Genomic DNA, 20,314 nt, shown 5'->3' with positions numbered 1-20,314 from the left:
AATGTGAGTGCAGTGGTGTCTCATCATTTTTTATTTTGTATTTTTGTAATGACTAATTACATTAGTTTTCTATTGCTTTCTCAACAGATTACCACAATTCTATCATCTTAAAACAACACAAATTTATCATCACAAATTTATAACACAAATGTATTATTCTACAGGATGAAAGTCCAACACAGGTCTCACTGGGCAAAAATCATGCAAGGCAAGGCCTCCTTTCTAGAGGGCCAAGGGAGACTGTGTTTCCTTGCCTCTTCCAGCTTCTAGAGGCCACCAGCGTTCCTTGCCTCGTGGTTCCCATTCTTCCATCTTCCACATTGTCGACGTTGCATCCCTCCTATTCCTCTATTGTCACTTATATCTCTGGCTGCAGGTAGAAAAAGTTGTCACCTTTGAAGAACTCATTTGATTAGACAGGGACCACCTTGATCATCCAGGATTATCTATGGCAAGATCCGTACCCTTAACAACATCTGCAAAGTCCCTTTTGCCAAGGAAGAAAACATATGCACAATTTCTAGAAATTAGTAGGTGAAAAATCGGAGGGGGGCCATTATTCTATCTGCTACACAAATACTATGGAATAGCATTTATTTATTTATTTTTGGAACTAGGGATGAGATGTGGAATATCTTTTAATGTACTGTTGCCATCCATCCACATATCTTCTTTTGTTAAAATTTTTTACTCATTAATCATCTTATTTGGGTCATTATTGAGTTTGGAGATTTTTAAATTTTTTCTGGGGACAACTGTGGAGTCTGAGGCAAGAGGATCACTAATTCAAGACCAGCCCCAGCAATATAGTGATAACCTCAGCAACTTGGCAAGACCCTGTTTCAAAATTATAAGGAAAAAGGGCTGGAGAAGCAGCTCGGTGGTGAAGTGCCCCTGGATTCAATCCCTAGTACGTGTCTCCCCACCCCCTGGAAAAATAATACTTTTTTTTAACATATTGTGGACATAAGTGTTTTTAAAAAAATATTTATTTTTTAGTTGTAGTTGGACACAATACCTTTATTTCATTCATTCATTTTTATGTGGTGCTAAGGATCGAACCCATTGCCCCACACATGCTATGCAAGTGCTCTACCGCTGAGTCACAACCCCAGCCCATGAGTGTTTTATTGGATATATGACTTACAAATATTTTCTTTATAATGGCATATTTTACAGAAAATACCTTAAATTTTGATGAATTGCAGCTAATTATTTCTTATGATTCATTCCTTGATGTCATGTTTAAAACTCTTCATTTCTAGTCAGAGATTTTCTGCTATGTTTTTGTCTAAAAGTTTTATAGTTTTGCATTTAAATCTATAATCTATTTATCCAGAATACCACTAATATTTTTACACCTGTGCACCATCAAGGCTTTTTGAGCAAAAGTTACTGGTGATATGGGCTAAAGTATAATTTTACTACAATCGACTTCACCTTCTCCACAGCTTTAGCTCTTCCACCCAGATTTACCTGCAGTGATAGGAAGTAATACAGAGGAATCCTTTTACACGTCACTCAGTTTACCTCAATTGATAATATTTAGCAAATTTATAGCAGGCTACACAATCAGGACACCGACTTTGACAAAATCTGTTGATCTTATTCACATTTCCCCAGTTTTACTTGTACTCGTGTGTGTGCTCATGTGTGCATGTGTGTAAGTACTAAATAATCCCATTGCTTTCAAAGGTTCATGTATCCACCACCACAGCCAAGATGTTTAATGGTTTCAACATCACAAAGATCCTTCAAATTACCTTTTTATAACCACAGCTGTCTTCCTCTCATCCTCCATTTCCCTAAATCCAGGCAGAAATGTATCTGTCTTCTTCTCCTAGGATTATGTTATTTCAAAAATGTTACATAAGTGGAATCATACAGTATAGAATTTTGAGAGTTTGTTGTTGTTGTTGTTATTGTATTTGTACCAGGAGTAGCAATAGTAGTAATGATGGTTCCTCCTCCCCTTCTTCTTCTTTTCCTCCTCTTCCTCCTTCTCTCCCCTCTCCTCCTTCTTCTCCTCCTCCCCCACTCCTCTTTCTTCTTCTCCTCCTCCTCCTCCTTCTCTCCTCCTCTTCCTCCTTCTCTCCTCCTCTTCCTACTTGTAATTGCTCAATAATTTTCCATGGAATGTATGCCTCTAGTTTGCTTAACCACTCACCTGTTGAAGGACATCTAGACTTATACTAGTTTGGGGCTGTAACAAATAAAGCTTCTGTGAACATTTACTTATAGGCTTTTATGTGAACATAAGTTTTCATTTCTTTATAACAAATACCTGGCACTGCAATTGCTGAGTCATAGTTCCAAGTTGATTTTTTTAAAGAGATGTCAAGCCAGGTGCAGTGGTACACACTTGTAATCCCAGCTACTTGGGAGGCTAAGAAAAGGATCCCAGTTTTAGACCACCTGGGCAATTTAGCAAGACCCTGTCTCAAAAATAAAAATCGGAATAGGGTTATAGATCAGTGGTAGAGTGCTTGCCTCGTTTGCATGAGGCTGGAAGTTTGATCCCCAGTAGGAGGAGAAAAATCTGCAAAACATTTTTCCAGAGGAATTCTACTATTTTGCATTTCTACCAGAAATGTCTGAGAGTTTCAGTTTCTCCACAGCCTCATCAACACGTGGTGTTGTCATCATTATTATTTTATGTAGCCTCTCTTTTCAATATGTAGTGATATCTCATTGTGGCTTTCCAGAGGCTTATATGTTATCTGCACTTTCATTCAGTTTATTTAGAAAACAAATTACCTTGAGACTTCTTTTTTAACACATGGATTAAATAATTAGGTTGTTCAATTTCCAAGTGTTTCGAGATTTTTCTGATATCTTTCTGTTGTTAAATTCTGTTTTGATTCCATGAAAGAACATGATTTTAATGATATCAATTATTTTAAATTTGTTAAGGTTTGTTTTATAACCCAAGGAATAAGCTCTTCTGAATTTTCCATGCACACTTAAAAAGAATGAGTGGTTTGCTGTTGCTAATTGAAGTGTTCTCAGGAATATTGATTACATTTCATTGATCAATGCTGTTGTTCAATTCTTTAAAATCATTGCTGACATTTTGATTAGCGTTTCTACCATATTCTATCAAAAGAGTGTTGAAGTCCTCAACTGTAATTGTGGATTGGCCTATTTTTCCTTTCATTTCTGTCATTTTTTGCTTCATATTTTTTTAACAGCTCTGTTTTCCAGTACACACACATTTAAGACTGTTAGGGGTTCTTGATGCATTGATTCTCTTTTCATGATACAATGTCTTTTTTTTCCCCAGTAATTTTTTTTTCATTCTATATTCTACTTCCTCTAATATTAACATAGATTCTCCACTTTGTTTCAATAAGTGTGTACAAGAATTGGTTTTGTTTTTAAAAATCTTTTCTGCCAATCTTCCTCTTAATTGGTATGTAGGGACCATTTAGATATAAGGTAATTACTGATATTTCAGAACTTATGCCTAACATTTGGTACTTGTTTTTTATTCCTGTTTCCCCTTTCCTGTCTCCCTGTGTTCCACTTTTATTTATCTACAATATACCTCTTGAGTGTGTCTCTTCATGCAGTTTTTAAAAAATGGTTGTTCTGTGGGTTTCAATAAGAATATGCAGCATATCGTTGTCTATTATTATCAAAATTTTACAACTTTAAGTGGAATGTGGATACATCACACCATGTAAGTCCCATCAGTCTCCCCTTTACAACATAGTTGTCTTAAAATATTACTTCTACATACATTGAGAAGCACATGAGACATTGTTATGTTTTACTATTAAGTAAAGATCATCAGGAAAAAATGTCTACTAAACTTACAAATTTAATTCTAAGTTGTTTCTTCATTTCTGATGTTCTTGTGTTATTTTCTTTCTATATGGTTTCCTTCAGTGATTATTTCATTCTTCTAGTGACAAATTCTTAGTTTTTTTAAATCTTAACATATATTAATCCTTTTTTTGCTCCTGAATAATATTTTCACTGGATGTGAAATTCTGTGTTGAGAATTTTTATTTTCTTTTTTCACTTAAAAAAAGGTCAATTCCTTTGACCTTCATTCTTGATGAGTAATCTACTGTTGTTTGAATCTTTGTAGCCCAGATTTTATAACTTTTTTCTGTTTTCAAGGTTGTTGTTTCTTCTTTTTGCCTTAAATTTTTGGAATTTTCTGACTTAGATGTTAATGGGGAGAGGGGAAGTCTCTGCTTCTTGAATCTGTACAATTACGTCTTTCTTCAAATTTGAGAAGATTTTAGCTATTATTTCTTCAAATACATTTCAGTCCTTCATTCTTTTTTTTTTTTTCTCTTTCTCTTATTCTGGAACTTTGAAGCACATATATTGTATTTCTCATTATCCTATTTTTTCCCCTAGGGCTCAGTTTGTTCTAAAATATTTTTATTTTTCTGTTATGCAGTGGCACATACCTATGATTCCAGCTACTCAGGAGGTTAAGGCAGGAGGATCACAAGTTCAAGGACAGCCTGGAGAACTTAGCATGATCTGTGTCAAAATAAAAATAAAAAGAACTAGGGATGTAGCTCAGAGGTCAAGCACCCATGGGTACCACCAAAAACAAAAGCAAAATGCAACTTTCTGGTTTGGGGATTAAATAATGTTTATCAATGTACCTTAAACTTCACTGATTCTTTCCTGGCCCTCTTATTATGTTATTAAGCCCATCCAGTAAGGTTTTTTTTTAAATTAACATATTATTTTTAAGTTCCTGAATTTCCATATTGTTCTTTATGTCTTCTATTTCTTTGGTGATGTTTTCTGATTTTTTATTTGTTTCAAGGTATTCTCAATTTTTCATTAAGGCATTTTTGTGCAGCTTCTTAAAAATTATGCTCAGACAATTGTATTAATAGTCTTTTCTCATTTGATTTGAGATTTTCCTAGTTGTTAGTATCATCAACAGTTTTGTACTGTATCCTGGACATTTTGAGTATTACTCTAAGATTCTAGTTCCTGTCCAATCATCTACTTTAGCAAATTATTGAGATTCTGTATGCATATCCTGAGACTTATTGTGTGTTGTAGTTCAAATATCAGTTTGTTTTAAGAAACCTCTACTATGCCATTCCAATTTGCTCCACTTCTGTGTTACCCAGGTTACAACACTGTGTCCCAAAGTATCTTAGCACTGACTGGGTGTTTAGGGTAATGCCACTTTTTACTGCATGGCAGCCTTTGGAAGACAAGGTTTCACTCCTGACTCAACTGGAAAGAGTCTCTTTCCTAAATACTGCTGGGCAGGGGCATATTCCAGTCGCTGCAGGGAAAGGGTCAAAGTCAAAGTTTTGCCCAAAGATTCCGCAGGAAGAAGTACTCCCTGTTGCTGCAAGCAACTTGTGGAAATCAGAGTTCTGCTCACAAGGTCTGGAGAAGGGCTACCTTCTTGTTGTGACAGAGACAGGATAGAAGATGAAGCTCTGCTTTCTAGTTCTGCCACTATAGTGCCATTGCAGCAAGAGAGGGGGGTGATCTTTTTCCTAGTGTTCACCCAAGAGCAGTCAGGGATGATTAAAGAGTTTCTGACCAACATTTCCCTTGTTTTCTGGCTAGAGAAGGCAGACTTTTATTGAGGCTATATTTTGTTTATGACTTTTGTTAATGCTAGGTTCTGGCCTCTAGCACCAAGGTCAAGCTATTTATTTATTTATTTATTTTTATTTTTAATTTTTTTTTATTATTAGTTGTTCAAAACATTACAAAGCTCTTGACATATCATATTTCATACATTTGATTCAAGTGAGTTATGAACTCCCATTTTTACCCCGTATACAGATTGCAGAATCCATCAGTTACACATCCACGTTTTTACATACTGCCATACTAGTGTCTGTTGTATTCTGCTGCCTTTCCTATCCTCTACTATCCCCCCTCCCCTCCGCTCCCCTCCCCTCCCCTCCCCTCCCATCTTCTCTCTCTACGTCGAGCTATTTATGAGGCAACAAGAAACTCTGGGAACTCACTGCCAGGTTGTTCTCAAGCTGTGTGGTCCCTCACCTTTCTACCTTCCTTTTCCCTCCATTCAGAGTCCTCTACAAGTGTCATATTTTTGTCCAGGATTTGTGTGTGTGTGTGTGTGTGTGTGTGTGTGTGTGTGTGTGTAGAAGTAGAATAGAGTGTGATTACCCATTTCATCCAGAAACAGAAGTCTCTAGAGCAACAGCCTTTGTAGTTACTTGTTCCTGTTTATTTTTTAGCAGGCGTTTTCCCCTCACATTTAATTTCATATACATTTTTTTTTGTCTTTGTAGGATTCTTTCAAAGGAATCCATTTATGTTTTCCTTTGTGACAATAGACTTTAAGTCACACATGTTTTCTGTTATTTCTAGTAATTCAGTGTTGAAGAGACAGGCTTCCACATGGGCTCAGTCTGTCATTCAGAATAAGATAAAAGAATGTTCTCTACTGTGAACTTATTTATATGTAAAAGTATTACAAAACATTAAAATTAAATCATTTAAAACTCAATTAAAAAATCATGCTTATGGAGAAAAAGAAAATTATATGCCAAGAAATACGCATTTCAGCAAAGATATGTACATCAATTAATATTGCATTTGAATAACTAAACTAGGATTATTCTAGCTCTGCATATATAAAGACATACCACAGACACAAATTGAGCTATTGGATGGAGTGGCTTCTGAGAAATCAGACAGCTATTGATTTGGGAATCGTTGCTATGGGTGACTCCATGGCAACAGTTGAAAATTTTTAAAAAGTCAAATGAAAAGGGAGAAGGAAGAGAATTTGGGTGAAAATCCCAACAGAAGCCCAAAGAAAAGAAAAAGGAGGTCTCAGGCATTTCTAAAACAGGTTTGTTCAAAGTACAAGAAAACTGAGAGATCAGTGAGTTCTATGTAACTATTGAGATAGAATGAAAGAGATTCATTTTGAAGAGCAACCGTGGGTTGATATAAGTTGTCTTCAACCTAATCATCCATTACTTACTATTACTATTACTATTACGTTACTATGTCATTTTACCATTGAAATTGACACAGACTGTTTAAGAAAGAAAAATAAATCAGGGCAGCTCTAGAGATGTAAGGATTTTAATTAAAGTGGAAAAGATGTCCTATTGCATTAGATGTATCCAAAAATTAGTTTATTAAATGAGATGATTTTAAGATGAGTAAAAATTTTGTAGCTTAGAAAAGACATTATTCTGAAGAGTTTTCAATCGATGAGAATGCTCAATTTATTTACTTTCTTCAGAACAGTCCTATCCTTGATCATAGAGTTGAGAATATGAATCTAGAGGTTGAGTAAATTGAAAGTTCACTCAGAGCCTGTAACAGGGGGTGAAACTTAATTGCTTTAAAAATTCTAAATTAGATGACTTGAACACAAATACATTTATGTATTTTTTTAGTAATTATAATAACATTAATAATGACTAATAAAACATTGCTAGAGATTCTGTTAGACCTAGATGAATAAATAAAGATGACAGTAGCTTGTGAGCAAATGATGCTTGAAAACAACAAATGCAAACAGTGCTTGAAAACAATGCCTTAAACATCTCCCACATCTTATAACTATTAATTAGCAAACTATGCTTTCCCAGATTGGATCGAGGAAGCTTCAGTGCAGTTAATGAAATTATCATAAACTTGAAATTAGTCTGGAATGAATGGTATTCTGTACTAAAACTAAAAGCTTGATTTACTTTTTAAAGATTGTAACACTTTTACTTTTCTTCTCTTGAAAACTTCCCTTGATTCTATTTTGTTGATAGTTAACCTTTCTTCCTCTTGAGGCACATTAATAGTAAATTGAATGGAATCAGGATTCCTTTTTACTTAGGGGGAAGTCATTTAAATGATTGGTACAGGAATTCTGTGCCCAGCCCTGACCGTATTTTATATTACCAATCTTGGCTTGTAATGTTCTCAATTTATACCAACTAGGAAAAGATAAGATATTTTATGTTTATTGTCAGTGATAAGTTATTTTTCCTCAATATTAAATTCTAAATTAAATCCTATAAAGAATATCTAACAAAATCGTTAGTCTGCTTTACAACTGGACGCGTGTTAGCTTTAGGGATTCTGCTACCTTTCACATTTTCTGTTACGGCAGAAAATTAAACGATATCTTAGAAAAATTGAAAAAAGATTAATATTCTGTGGAAAAATAATTGAAAGTACAGCACTGGACTCTTTTCAATGCCTTTTCAAATATGATCTCATAGCTCACTTTGGAGCTTACAGAATCACATTTATTGCAGTCATAAAAATTCTGGGTATATCTATGACACAACAAGACACAACGAAAAGTGTCAGGGAAGCCATCTGTAAGGAATACAATGGAAATAGTGCCCCTGCAGTCCCTGGCTCGTGTACTTGTTCCTGTGCCAGCTACTGAGATACTCTCAGTTTAGTTAGGAAAAACAGATATATGAAAAAATGATTTTTGTGGAGTACAAAAAACAATAATGAAATATGTTCAAAATACTATGGTAATGCAAAGGAAGAATTCACGTCTGAAGAAGTCCTCCAAGACTACCTACAGCCTTTTTTGTTGTTTGTTTATTTGTTTGTTTATGTTACTGGGCATGGAACCCAGAGCCTCATGAATGTGAGGGAAGTGCTCTACCCCTGAGCTACATCTCCAACCCATTTTGGTTTTTGTTAGTCAGGGTCTGGGCAAGTTGGTAGCTGAGGCTGGCTTTGAACTTGTGATCCTCCTGTCTCAGCCTCCCAAGGGAGGGATTATAGGTGGGATTATAGGTATGCAGCAGCATGTGGGGTGCCTCATTCACTTTTAAAGAATTATCAACAGAGAACAAGTCTTTACAAAATAAAATAATGCAGTTAAATCATTATAATAAGGTCCATTTATTGGATTCTTACCATGTACCAGGCCTTATGCCTTTTTTTTCCCCTTCTTTTTTTCTTTTGGTACTACTGGGAATTGAACCTAGGAATGTTCTGCTACTGAGCAGATATATCTCCAATCCTTTCTAATTTTTTTTTTTTTTTTTAAAACAGGGTCTTGCTGGGTGCAGTGGCACATGCCTGTAATCCTAGTGGCTCAGGAGGCTGGGGCAGGAGGAATCCAACTTCAAAACCAGCCTCAGCAATTTAGTGGGACCCTGAGCAATTTGGTGAGACTCTGTCTCAAAATGAAAAACAAAACGAACTGGGGATGTGGCTCAGTAGTTAGCATCCCTGGGTTCAATTTATGATACACACACACACACACACACACACACACACACACACACACACAAAAGACAAAGTTTCCTGAACTTGTATCCTTCTCCGAGCCTCCTGAGAGTCTGGGATTTATAGGCCTGCTCCAACATGCCTGTATGCCATTTATTTAATGTGCCCTGCTTTTTTATGTAATTCATACAACAAGCTCATGACATAAGTATTTTTATAGCCATTACAATATTTGAAGTTTGCTGAATGAAAACTTTGAAAAACCAAGGTCACATGGTTCTTCTAAGAGGTGGAGATGGTATGTTTGGGGAGATGGATACAATAATGGTGTGCAACAGGGACCTTCAACATGGCAAAATGAGTATGCCCACTGCCTCTAAGGATCAGGTACAATGCCGCCAGGTTTAACATTTGTGAATTACTGAAGGCTGTTTGTACGAAGCTCAGCAAGGTGAAAAAAAAATTTTAGTCCTGCAGTTAGCATCCCAAGCAGGGACATCCTATGGCAGCAGGATAGCCTATTGTTAGCCTCACTCTACCATCATAGCTTGTGTGACCTTGAGAAAGTCAGTTAACCTCTCAACTCCCACTCTTCTCCATGAAAAATATATGAATTATTCTTTGCTAAAACTCAGTAGTAGGTGCATAATAAAAATTAAAGTCCCTTGACATCAGGGAGTCGGGAAGGGTAGGTTAAGGAAAATGGATCACAAACCTTCAGAAACACTGTAAGAGTGAGTGTGTGTGTGTGTGTGTGTGTGGTGTGTGTGTGTGTGTGTGTGTGTGTGTGTGTTCATAGAACTACAGAGAGGATGTAGACTTAAACCTACACACAAGCCTGCACAAACATTATTTAATAAACGTTAAGTCAAGGTAAATTGAACTTCCAGCCTCCATTCTGCTTTGGATGCCAGAAAATCCAAGCTCAGTCATTTGTGATACTTTCCCCCATCCCTCCCTTTTTGGCATTACACAGGTTTTCCGGCAGGGTGGGAGGCTTCTATGAGTCGATTGGCAGGTTGTGCTCCACACAACCTCAGGGGCACCATTCACATCTCAAGAGGCTTGACCACATTCTTGGAATAGGAGGGAGAAAAAAAAATAGAGCATGAAACAACCCACCAATTAACATTTCAATAAATTAGCCGGCCACATGCATTTTTTTTTTTTTTTTTTTTTTTTTTAGGGAAGAGAGTTCATACCTTTCATTAGATTCTCAAAGCAAAGAGGGAGGCTGATTTGATCCAGCGAAAGAGATGGGTGTCAAACCTCTGTGCTCCACAAAGCAGGAAAACATCACATTTGCATTGATTATAGACCCCTTTCATAGTGCTGACACATCTATGAGCTTTGAGTGGCCTCATTATTTTTTTATTAAATTGGGTCAGGGTGGGGGCTCCCCATTCAACCTAAATGCAGATGGGGTCATTGTGAATGAACTGCAATATACACAATAGGTAATAAATTCTGGGAAATGAAATCTGTCATCAGACCACTGTTTCACACAACAAAAACCGAAATGGGGTATAACATTAAGACTGCAGGCCGAAAAAAAAAAATCTCCAAGATAAAGAGGCAGAATTGAATTCATTGAGTTATAAAGCATTTGGGGGGCCTCTTCTATGGACAGAACAGGAAAGAGCCAGTACTGTTGCAGTAAAAAGTATATAAAACTACTAAACAGAAGACCATGCACGTAATGGAGGGAGCTTATGGAGTACACAATGGTTTCACGAATAAATGTGGACACCTGAATGGGAACATCATTATCAGCCTCATCTTCAAATATAGGCAGAGAAGGCGCTTTCAGAAGAGTCGTAGGAAAAACACTCAGGTTAATGAAGAAAGCCTGCACTAAGTCATATCTGTCATTTTAAGTGCTCATTACAATGATTATTTTTAACCGGCATTTAATTTTGTACAAAATTCAATTGATCAGACCTAGAGCCATGATTAATCACTTGAGGAAGACTAGACGTAAGTGGGTACTAATGAGCAGTAAGTGGATGTCCAAGTCCCATTTTTAGCATTGTTCTTCAAATAAGCAGCGTCCACTTTCTGCATCCTGTCGCCTTCGGATGAATCTGGAAATCCCCATCTCGTGACAGTTCAATTTAGCCTTTTGTCACTTTGATTCCAGAGTTCTTTAATAATTAAAAAAAAAATCAGTACTCAGAGTTTCAACATGTCTTACAATCATGCTTTCCATTTATCATCACAGAAAATAATTCATCTGTAAGATAACTGAAGGCTCTTCAGCAGCTTGTGGGAGGGAGCACAGGGAAATACACAGCCCGTGACATGTGGAATGGACAGCTTTACATCATCTAATCCATTCTCTCACTTGTTAAATGGGAAAGCAGTGCCTACCTTCCAATGATACAGGTAATGAGCCAAGTGTTCAGCATTGGTGTTAGGATGTGGTCATCACTAAATAGTTCTTTCTAGCTTCAGGGAAAAAGTGAAAAATGATGGATGATGTGGACCATTTTATCTTGTGAGTTCTGGAATGATTGATACTTTGGAGCTAGAGAGATTCTCAGATGAGGAAACTGAAAGCCTGAAGGGGAATAAAGGCTTTTCAAGTTCAGGTATCTAGTTTCCTCAATCAGTAGTGTTTGTTGAACCAAGGAATAACATTACAAAATCCACCAGAAACGAATTTCCTATGCATGGAGTATTAATGTGTCTCTTACAAGTGTGGCCTATGACCTAATTGTGACCATGTGAAATGTTAAGTGGGAAAAAGAAACTGGACATGGCGGTATATGCCTGTGATCCTGACGACTTGGGGGGTTAAAATGGGAGGTTGCAAGTTCAAGGCCAGCCTGGGCAACTTAGCAAAACTCTGTCTCAAAGGAAAACAAGAAGGGTCTGGGGGTGTATCTCAGTGGTGGAGAGCTTGCCTTGCATGCATGAGGCCCTGATTTCAATCTCTGGTACTTCAAGGGAAAAAAAGTGAAAAGAATTCCTTGTTTTAATTATATTTTTGTTGGAAAACATGTATTGAATTCATTCACACTCAACCAATTTAACTTGTCTATTTAGTTAAAAATGACATTGATTTGTTGTTCCAGCCAATTACCTACTTCTACTTTTATAATTACTGTATATTATATTAAAGACAAGGACTGGGCTGGGGTTTTGGCTCAGCAGTGGAGTGCTTGCCTAGCACATGTGAGGCCCTGGGTTCGATTCTCAGCACCCATAAAAATAAATAAATAAAATAAAGGTTTTGTGTCCAACTACCACTAAAACATAAATATTAAAAGAGAGAGAGAGAGAAGGACTAAGTCACATGTGACTGCTTCATTGCCCATTCATAAAAAATAGAATTATTGCAAATAAGTTCATCAGTACATAATGTGATTCATCTGGCACACTTCTGATGCTTAGGATTTGGTTAAGTTTTATTTTCTATTATATCAGTCTTATTTATATGTGAAAACTACCTAAATGGTGGATTTCCATATAAAAGAAGAGGCATTATGATGTATGAATTTTAAAATAGTGGTTTCTGAGAAATTGCACTGTGGCAGTCCTGCCTTCCTGGGGTTATTCAACAGCACTTCAGCTTATATAATTACCACACATGCCTCCTGTACAGAGCCCGTGAATCTCCCAGGTCGGTCACCATGGCAACAGATTCTGAATGGAGCAGCCCTATCCCAATACTCTGCATAGCCCTCTTCTTGGAAAAAAGTTTTATTTAAAAAATAAATAAATAAACATGGCCCCCCAAATTACAGATATACAATTTCTGAGTATTTGTTCTCCTTTTCTTGTAACTGTAATATAACCACTAAAAGTCTGGACACACACAATTTCTTCAATAACAAAGGAGATAGAATACAAAATTTAAATACAGATTGCTTTTTCACTCTGGCACCATTTTGAAAAGAAGAGAATAAACTTTCTGAATAAAAAAAAAAAAACCTGAACGGATAGTTATTGGAGAAAACCACCTCTCTTTGATGTTTATGCTGCTCTAAGAACTTTTATGTTTACTTTTAAGAGACTCTTAAAATTCATAGATATAAGCAAATAAAATGTAATTTTTCCATTAAGATTTTTTTTTTTAAAGAATGAACAAACACTTGTCGAAAGGAACACATTTGTAAACTTTGTGCAATAAAATCTTTTCAATCAAAGCAGAGAATACACAGATTTGCTCAAGGTTCCCTGGCTATCCCACCCCTCCATGAGTCAGGCACAACTGGCTGAGCTGCTGAGAAAGCTCCTTTCTCCTCTCCTGTTTGCTATTTGGACAGGTCTTGCAGCTGCGTGCCTGAATTCAAGAAGAAGGGCTGATAACACTCACTGGCTCAAGAGGCCAGTAGGACTTCCCAAGGCCTTTCCCCATCCATTAATTCACTTGAAACTGAAGGTAGGGTTTTCTTTCTTCCATATTGAAAAAGATACTTACATGTTTTTTTAAAAATTCATTTTTTAAATCCATCACCAAACAAGAGGAAGAAATTCACCTTGTTCAGTGTAGCTCCCTGTTTCCAAAATAATCTCGACTTTTAGTTTGTTTTCTTTCAGAACCCTAAATTCAACTTCAATTTTATTCTTCACTTCCATTTTCAGCCATCCTTGACACCATCTGGATTTAGGTCTTGATGACTTCTTTGAAATACTTCCCTTTTTCCTTTCCTCTTGGGCTCATTTCTTGGTGTGTTTTCTATGCACCCTTCCTAGTGCTCTGCAGCAGCTGCATGACTTAGGAAGGAACAACATTATTAACCCTGTCCTATCAAAAAAGGCATGTGACCCATTCCACTGATAAGGCTGGCCCTGAGAAATTAGGGTTGGTGTTTTAGTCAGGCAATTGAACCCCCAGATCTCCAGGGCCAAAGTTATTATCCCATCTTTTTCATGCAAACCCCCTCATTTGCAAAACAATGTAGATTTCACGCTTGTCCTGTATTTAAAAAATGAAGAAATGCTAAAAAAAGGGCTGTCATGCACTTAAAATGTTTCCACAGAGCAATTATATTTGTATGAGGAACAGAGGCTCTTCCAACATAGTCAGTGGACTCCTCTGATTGTACATATCTAAAATTCATTTGGAAATAAAACAAACGTCCAAATGTTTGGCTCTTCATAACTTTGAAGTCCTGGTTCAATGTCCTCTTGTCTCGATACAGAATGCCCTAACTCCAATGTTAATGGTTCAGCGGACAGCAGTAGTGTCAAGAGTGGAGTGATTGCAACAGAGTCAAAGATGGCAGGCTAGTGACAGTTAATACCTCTGGAGCATTTGCTGTGTACCAGGGACAAATGCTAAGTATTTTATGTGTTCCAACACAGTCTGCTTTCTTAGGCAGGCACTATTATTATCCACAGTTTAACAAATAAGAAAATGAGTCATAGAAAGTTTAAATAATTTGCCCCTGGTAGCACTACTAACAGTAGAATTGAGTCTGTACTTTTGAGTACTATGCCATTCTGTTTATCACATGACACACAGCAGAAAACATAGGGGTGTGAGGGTCCTCAGGCTCATGGCAAAGGGAGCTGGGTGGGAGCAAGGGGATGCTTGGATGGCATATGTTGAAGATAAACTATGTGGTACTCACCAACACACACCGTTTTGATTCTTCCTCAATCTGTGGTTTTCCCCAGGGATGAAAGACCTGGGTAAACAAGGTTTACATCCTCACTCATATTTTCTCCCCACGGGCCATATGATGTGCTCAAATCAAAATGGAAAGTGTCACTTTTCAGTGACACTTAGAATTGGGGCAGTCACACAGGGCCCGGTGCTCAGGATGACCCAGCACTTAGATTAATGATCTGCTGTCGCCGTCTTGAAAGTCAATAATTTTTGAACAAGGGGCCCTGCGTTTTCATTTTGCACTGGCTCCCACAAATGACATAGGCAGTCCTGGGTAGGATCCTAGTCAATCTGCAGATGCTAGTGGCTCCAGTCTCCCAGAGGGAACGAGGTTCCATTTCCCTGTGGTTCCTCTGGAACTGCAGTGCCATAAATCTGCAGTTGCCTGTGAGTGGATTTGCATTTTACCGCAATGTAATACTTTTCCTCACAGGGAAAGCAGTCGGCTCTCACTAATAGGGGTTTTAATGATGCTCTGCCAAGGTCCACGTGCATAGCTCTAAGCAAAAAGGCCTGAGACAGGCTCTGAATTCAATATCAGGGTTAACCGTGAGGGATCCTCTAGGCAGAATGATAAAACAAGGTTGGCCTCAGTGGGATTTGCAACTGGCCCCAAGGAGTGCTTCCGGGGAACAATACAGTTCTACATTTCAATGTGAAACATTAAAGCCCTAGTCCTAGTGTAAGAGAGTACTTTCCATCCCACTTTGTTTGCATGCTATAGCTAAGTCAAGATTTGACAAAACTTTCAGAGAAAACTAAACTGCCTCAGTATGAAGAGGAAGCCAATCTGATAAACCAGCTACTTCTGCCCCCAATGCTTAAGCAATTTGGCCCCAGAATAAGCGATTGCTCACCAGTGGTGAGTTTCTGTGGAGTCAGTTGCTCCTGAGGCCTTTTCTGAGGTGAACGGTAGTGAGCTGATTTTTCTCTACCAGTGCAGTAATGGTACCACAGAACAGACACTCTGAGGGGGAAAAAAGTCAACTTCCCAAAGAAGACAGAAAGGGAATTGCACACCTCTGTCAGTCAGAAGAGTCAGAAACTTCACATGGAAGGAGATCTGTCAGTTACACTGAATTAATAATGATGGCTAACATCTTCTAGCATTTACTATACCCCAGACACCCTTGTAAAGGCTTTATAGATGTCAACTTAGCTAATCCTCACAGCAACTCAATGAGGTACATATTATTATCATCTCCATTTTAAAGGTAAAGGGCCAGAGGCACAGAGAGGGTAAGTAGTGAAGTCAGGAGAGCAGCTGCCTGGCTGCAGGAGCTACAGGTTTATCCAGCAGGACAATAACGGGCAGTGACGAGTTCCCGGTGGGGCCTAACTGGGAGTGCAGCTGCCCGGCCTGTGTCCTGTTTGTCTGCACAATAAACCCCCATTAACGGGGAAGCATGATTGGTCTCCCTTGCTCTTGCAACCTGAAAGAGCCTATAGAATACAGATCCTATTGTGAATGCTTTTGTAATTTGGAGATTCCTTTTTATTTTTTTTAAATAAATGGAATAATCAGCCTCTTAATGTATCCATAGGGAATTCAGGAGAGGGATGAAGAAGCCGCTCCTGTTTTTGAGGCATTTGCAATCATTGTTGGAGAGACAGAACCAACAGATGGGGAACAATGGGGAGGGATTCAGGCCTGGTGCAGGCAAATGCTGCTGTGCTGTAGTCTTTGCCTGTGAATGGTGTGGGGAGTGAGAGAGGGGAAGGGTGTTTGCTTACTGGTTAGCAAGCTAGTTCAGAAAGGGGATAGAAAGAAGAAACTGGATGACTCTGGGCACTTTTCTAAATCTTCAGACTTCACCCACTTCTACTGAAAATAAAGCTATAAATTATCTCCAAGACTCTTTCCTGCTCTAGCATTCAACGAATCTTGACCTTTTCTGTAAAACTTAATTTTTATGTGTGATATTTATTAAAAGCTGGGGCCCAACCATAACTGATGTGCCCTGGACTTTAGATCACGTGATCAGATTGTTTCAGTTTCTTGACCTCACAGTAGCTCCCAAGTGCATGTGTGTGCTGAACTTTAGTCTCTCACTTTTCTGGGCAATTCAACTTAATGCTGGCCCTAGCAATATGATGAATTTACTTGTTTTTCTTAGCTATTTGTATTTTTCTTCATTTGGTTGAATTTAAATAGAGGATATATGTAGGCTGTAGCACTTAATAACTTACATGTTCATATTTTTCAAAGAAAGAAAATTTACTGAGTGGGATATATCATTTTGCTTGCTGTCAGTTAATTTTTTTTTCTTGTTTCTTTGTTCTCATTTCTTTCTTGTAGCCTTGTGATTCTAGCCCCCAACATCTGGTTATGATTGCTGAATATACAGTTTAAACTCAATGAAATCTGTAATTGATGTAGATTGAATAAATTTTAATAATTAGTTTATATATCATTATGCACACCATGTTTTCAATAGTAAAATGATTTCATCCTGAACAGGCATGTTATTAAGATAAAAAATTATCTGATGTTACCAATCATTGAAACATAGAAACAATAAGAAGGCAGGATTCAGAAGGTAGTTTTGCAGAATGATTCTCACAATCAGTTGGCTTTCTAAAACCTGGCAAATGTCCTATAGAGCCGGTAGACCATTTTTTTTTCTTTAAATATGGTCGCAGACCATCAAAACTGGCATTTAAATAGGTCTCAGGTATCAGACTTCATCAGATATGGCCCAGCAGGCTGTGTTGGAACAAGCCTTCCAGATGATTCCAAAGTACCTTAAAGTTTGGAAACTGCCAAAATAATCTAGGCTGTCAAGGGAACAAAAAAGAGTCATAAATTATCAATGACTATCAATCCTTATATAGTCTCTCCTCATGCCCAGCTGGATAGAGAACTGAGAAGTAATATCACAATACAAAGGATAGGCAGCATTCAATGATTCCCCATTTCAGGCTGAATTAGCATGGATTGCTCCAGTTGCATTCAAAGCTGTCTATATTAATGAATGTAAGCCTGTCTCCAAAGTTATCTTCCATTTCTAATGATATGCTTTTTTTTTTTTTTTTAATAGTGACATCGGGTTACTATACTTTGCTTCCTGGCTTCTCTCCTGGCCAAAGGGACTATTGTGGTCAGGTGTGAAGTCTGGGAAGAATCTGGAATAAGTGAAAGCGTAGAGTGCACATTCCTCCATGAAGCCACTACATTAAAAAGACATTAAGTCACCAGAGACTCTTGGTCTCTGTCAAAATCCTGCCTCAAACACCATTTCCTCTGTGAAATCCTTTTTAATTCTTCAAGCCAAATAGTGTGATCTCTCCCTTCAGCAATGCCCTAGCCCCTCACCTCCTGTGTTTTGGATTTCTCTCACAGTATATCCTATTCCACCTTATAGATTCCATATTGTGTAATTTATTTGATTTGCTGGTATGTTCTTGAGATCAGGACTGTGTCCCACTCATCTTTCAGGGCTTTCCACGCCTATCACAGTGTCAGGCACATCATAACTCAGTCAATCGAGGTTGAATTGTGGTATGCAGAGGCAGGGCTTCCAGCCAAGCCCGGAGTCATCGGATAGCTTTCAGCCAAGGCTGTTCTCTGTATGAACTAGGTGACATTGCACGTTTGTCTGAAAAAAAACCCTTGCAGGTGACTGACACTCATTCTTTTAAGATTTGTAGAAAACCCACAACCCATGTTTAAAATATGAAATCCATCACGGAGGAATGGAGAAATGGGAGGAAGATCCAGAAGACAAACCTAGCTCTTTTACCCCCTGGAGCTATCAAGGGGTAGCTGTAGACACTAGAAAGGGTTGGGGCTGGGAAACAAGAACAAATCTTTGATTTCACAGTCTTGCCTGGGGCCTTGACTGACAGTAGCTGCTGCCTTAACCTCCATCTGTGGCTTCACGCTTTTTTAGAAGGGACTCAGGAAATCTCACTCTGGTCTTATAGGGAATATTTCCAGCTTAAGAGGAAAATTGTGAGCATGAGAAGCAAGCTTGTCTTTCTTTCCCACAGCAAAGACAGAGACTCCTAAGACAATATCATCAGGAAAGACTGAAGACACATGGTACAAAACATATTTAGTTCATTATTTTCAATGCCCTTTTAATACCTGTGTATCAAAACAAACAATCAATGGATACCCATCTCCTAACAATGTTTAATTTGCTTTTATGTATTTGTCAGACACATCTTGAAATTCATTCCATAAATCATAAACCCAGGGTGAATTCTCAACAGAGAAATTCATTGTAGAAAAATATGATCAGAAAAGATATGGTTCCTGTGGATTAAAAACAAGTTTTTTTAAAAAAAATTTTTTATCCGCATTTGTGATTTAATCTAGATCATGTATTATCTGCATTGGCTCGATTTTTCTTTTTTTCCTTTCCAGGAGATACTGCAGCTGTTCTTCCAGGTTTATTTTTCAAGGAACACTGCCATCATGTGGCCTGATGGGCTGAAAACAGTGCATCAAAGACAACCACCAGCAAGGATTCAATTTTGATTCTCTCCAGAATAATGTTTGTGTCCTTAAGCTGTATTTTGTTGTTCAAAAGTGTTTTCTGTGAATTTCTTTCTGAAACAGCATCCTTAAAATATTTGCCAAAGAATGATCTCTGTGTAGTCCTTTGGATTCCTCCAGTATAGTTAGCACATCAAAAATGACATAATAAAATAATAACTGATCACTGGTCATTGTATAAATTTGTAATTTTTCCTGGATTTATCCACTTTAAAGTGAGTGAAATACCTTTCTCATGTACATGAATGTGGCTTCTTATGTTTTTCTTTACTCTTATAAATCAGTTCAGGGAGAGAGACTCAAAACAAGAATTTTAAGAGGCAGCATTATGTAGTTCAAAAACTAAGGGGTGAAACTTGACACGAGGTCAGAGTCTCTGCTTTGCCAATAATTAGCTGTATGATTTTGAGCAAACACATAAGTTATCTGGTTTCTGTGCTTTCTCAAATGAGAAGCTTTGATTAGCTAGAAATTGTTTTTCAGCTGTAATTCTGATTCTACTTGACAGGTAAACAAGTTGTTTAAAAAAGCAGACCAAGATCTTTTTTTTTTTTTTTCCTTTTGAAGGAGATTGCTTTCCTCTAGGTTTCTTGAAAATGTGCAAGCCCCTCTGCTCCCTCCCCCACCCCTAACTACAGCTTTGTCTGCATGACTCATCATGCAAAATTTCCTCTGCAAAAAGCCAGAGATTATGTGTTGAGTTCAGAACTGCTCCAGCTCAAATAGCTTTCATGCATTAGGCATCTTCAAAAATATAAAATAAAGTTGATGCATCTTTGCAACTGGTAAACAGCTTATTGGCTTCTGAGAACTATGAGTCTTAAAGGACGTTCCAGAATGTTAGAAAGACAATTCAGAGGACAGCCTGATTTCTTTGCCTCCTGAAAGGGAAGGGCAATTTTCTTCCCTAACTACACCTTCTGCTTCATAAATTTGTCAGAAGTAAAAAGGGAATGCAAATGCTGTGTGGAATACAATTGTGAGGTTAATGTTCTGATGAG

At 37.7% G+C, this 20,314-nt stretch overlaps 1 protein-coding gene across 1 annotated transcript in view; it reads left to right on the top strand.

Moving 5' to 3' along the window:
- LOC120891856 (uncharacterized) overlaps positions 1 to 19,495 on the top strand; it is a 79,830-nt gene extending 60,335 nt beyond the window's left edge. Inside the window, exon 6 of the mRNA XM_078040392.1 lies at positions 19,182 to 19,495. The gene's annotated coding sequence lies outside the window, so the exon portion shown is untranslated. The remainder of the gene's footprint in view (positions 1 to 19,181) is intronic.
- The last annotated feature ends 819 nt before the right edge of the window (positions 19,496 to 20,314 follow it).

The sequence above is a fragment of the Ictidomys tridecemlineatus genome, chromosome 2 (genome assembly GCF_052094955.1).
Source record: "Ictidomys tridecemlineatus isolate mIctTri1 chromosome 2, mIctTri1.hap1, whole genome shotgun sequence".
Classification (NCBI taxonomy): domain Eukaryota; kingdom Metazoa; phylum Chordata; class Mammalia; order Rodentia; family Sciuridae; genus Ictidomys; species Ictidomys tridecemlineatus.
Note: the sequence above shows the minus strand (reverse complement) of the source record. Positions and strands in the feature narration are given on the sequence as shown.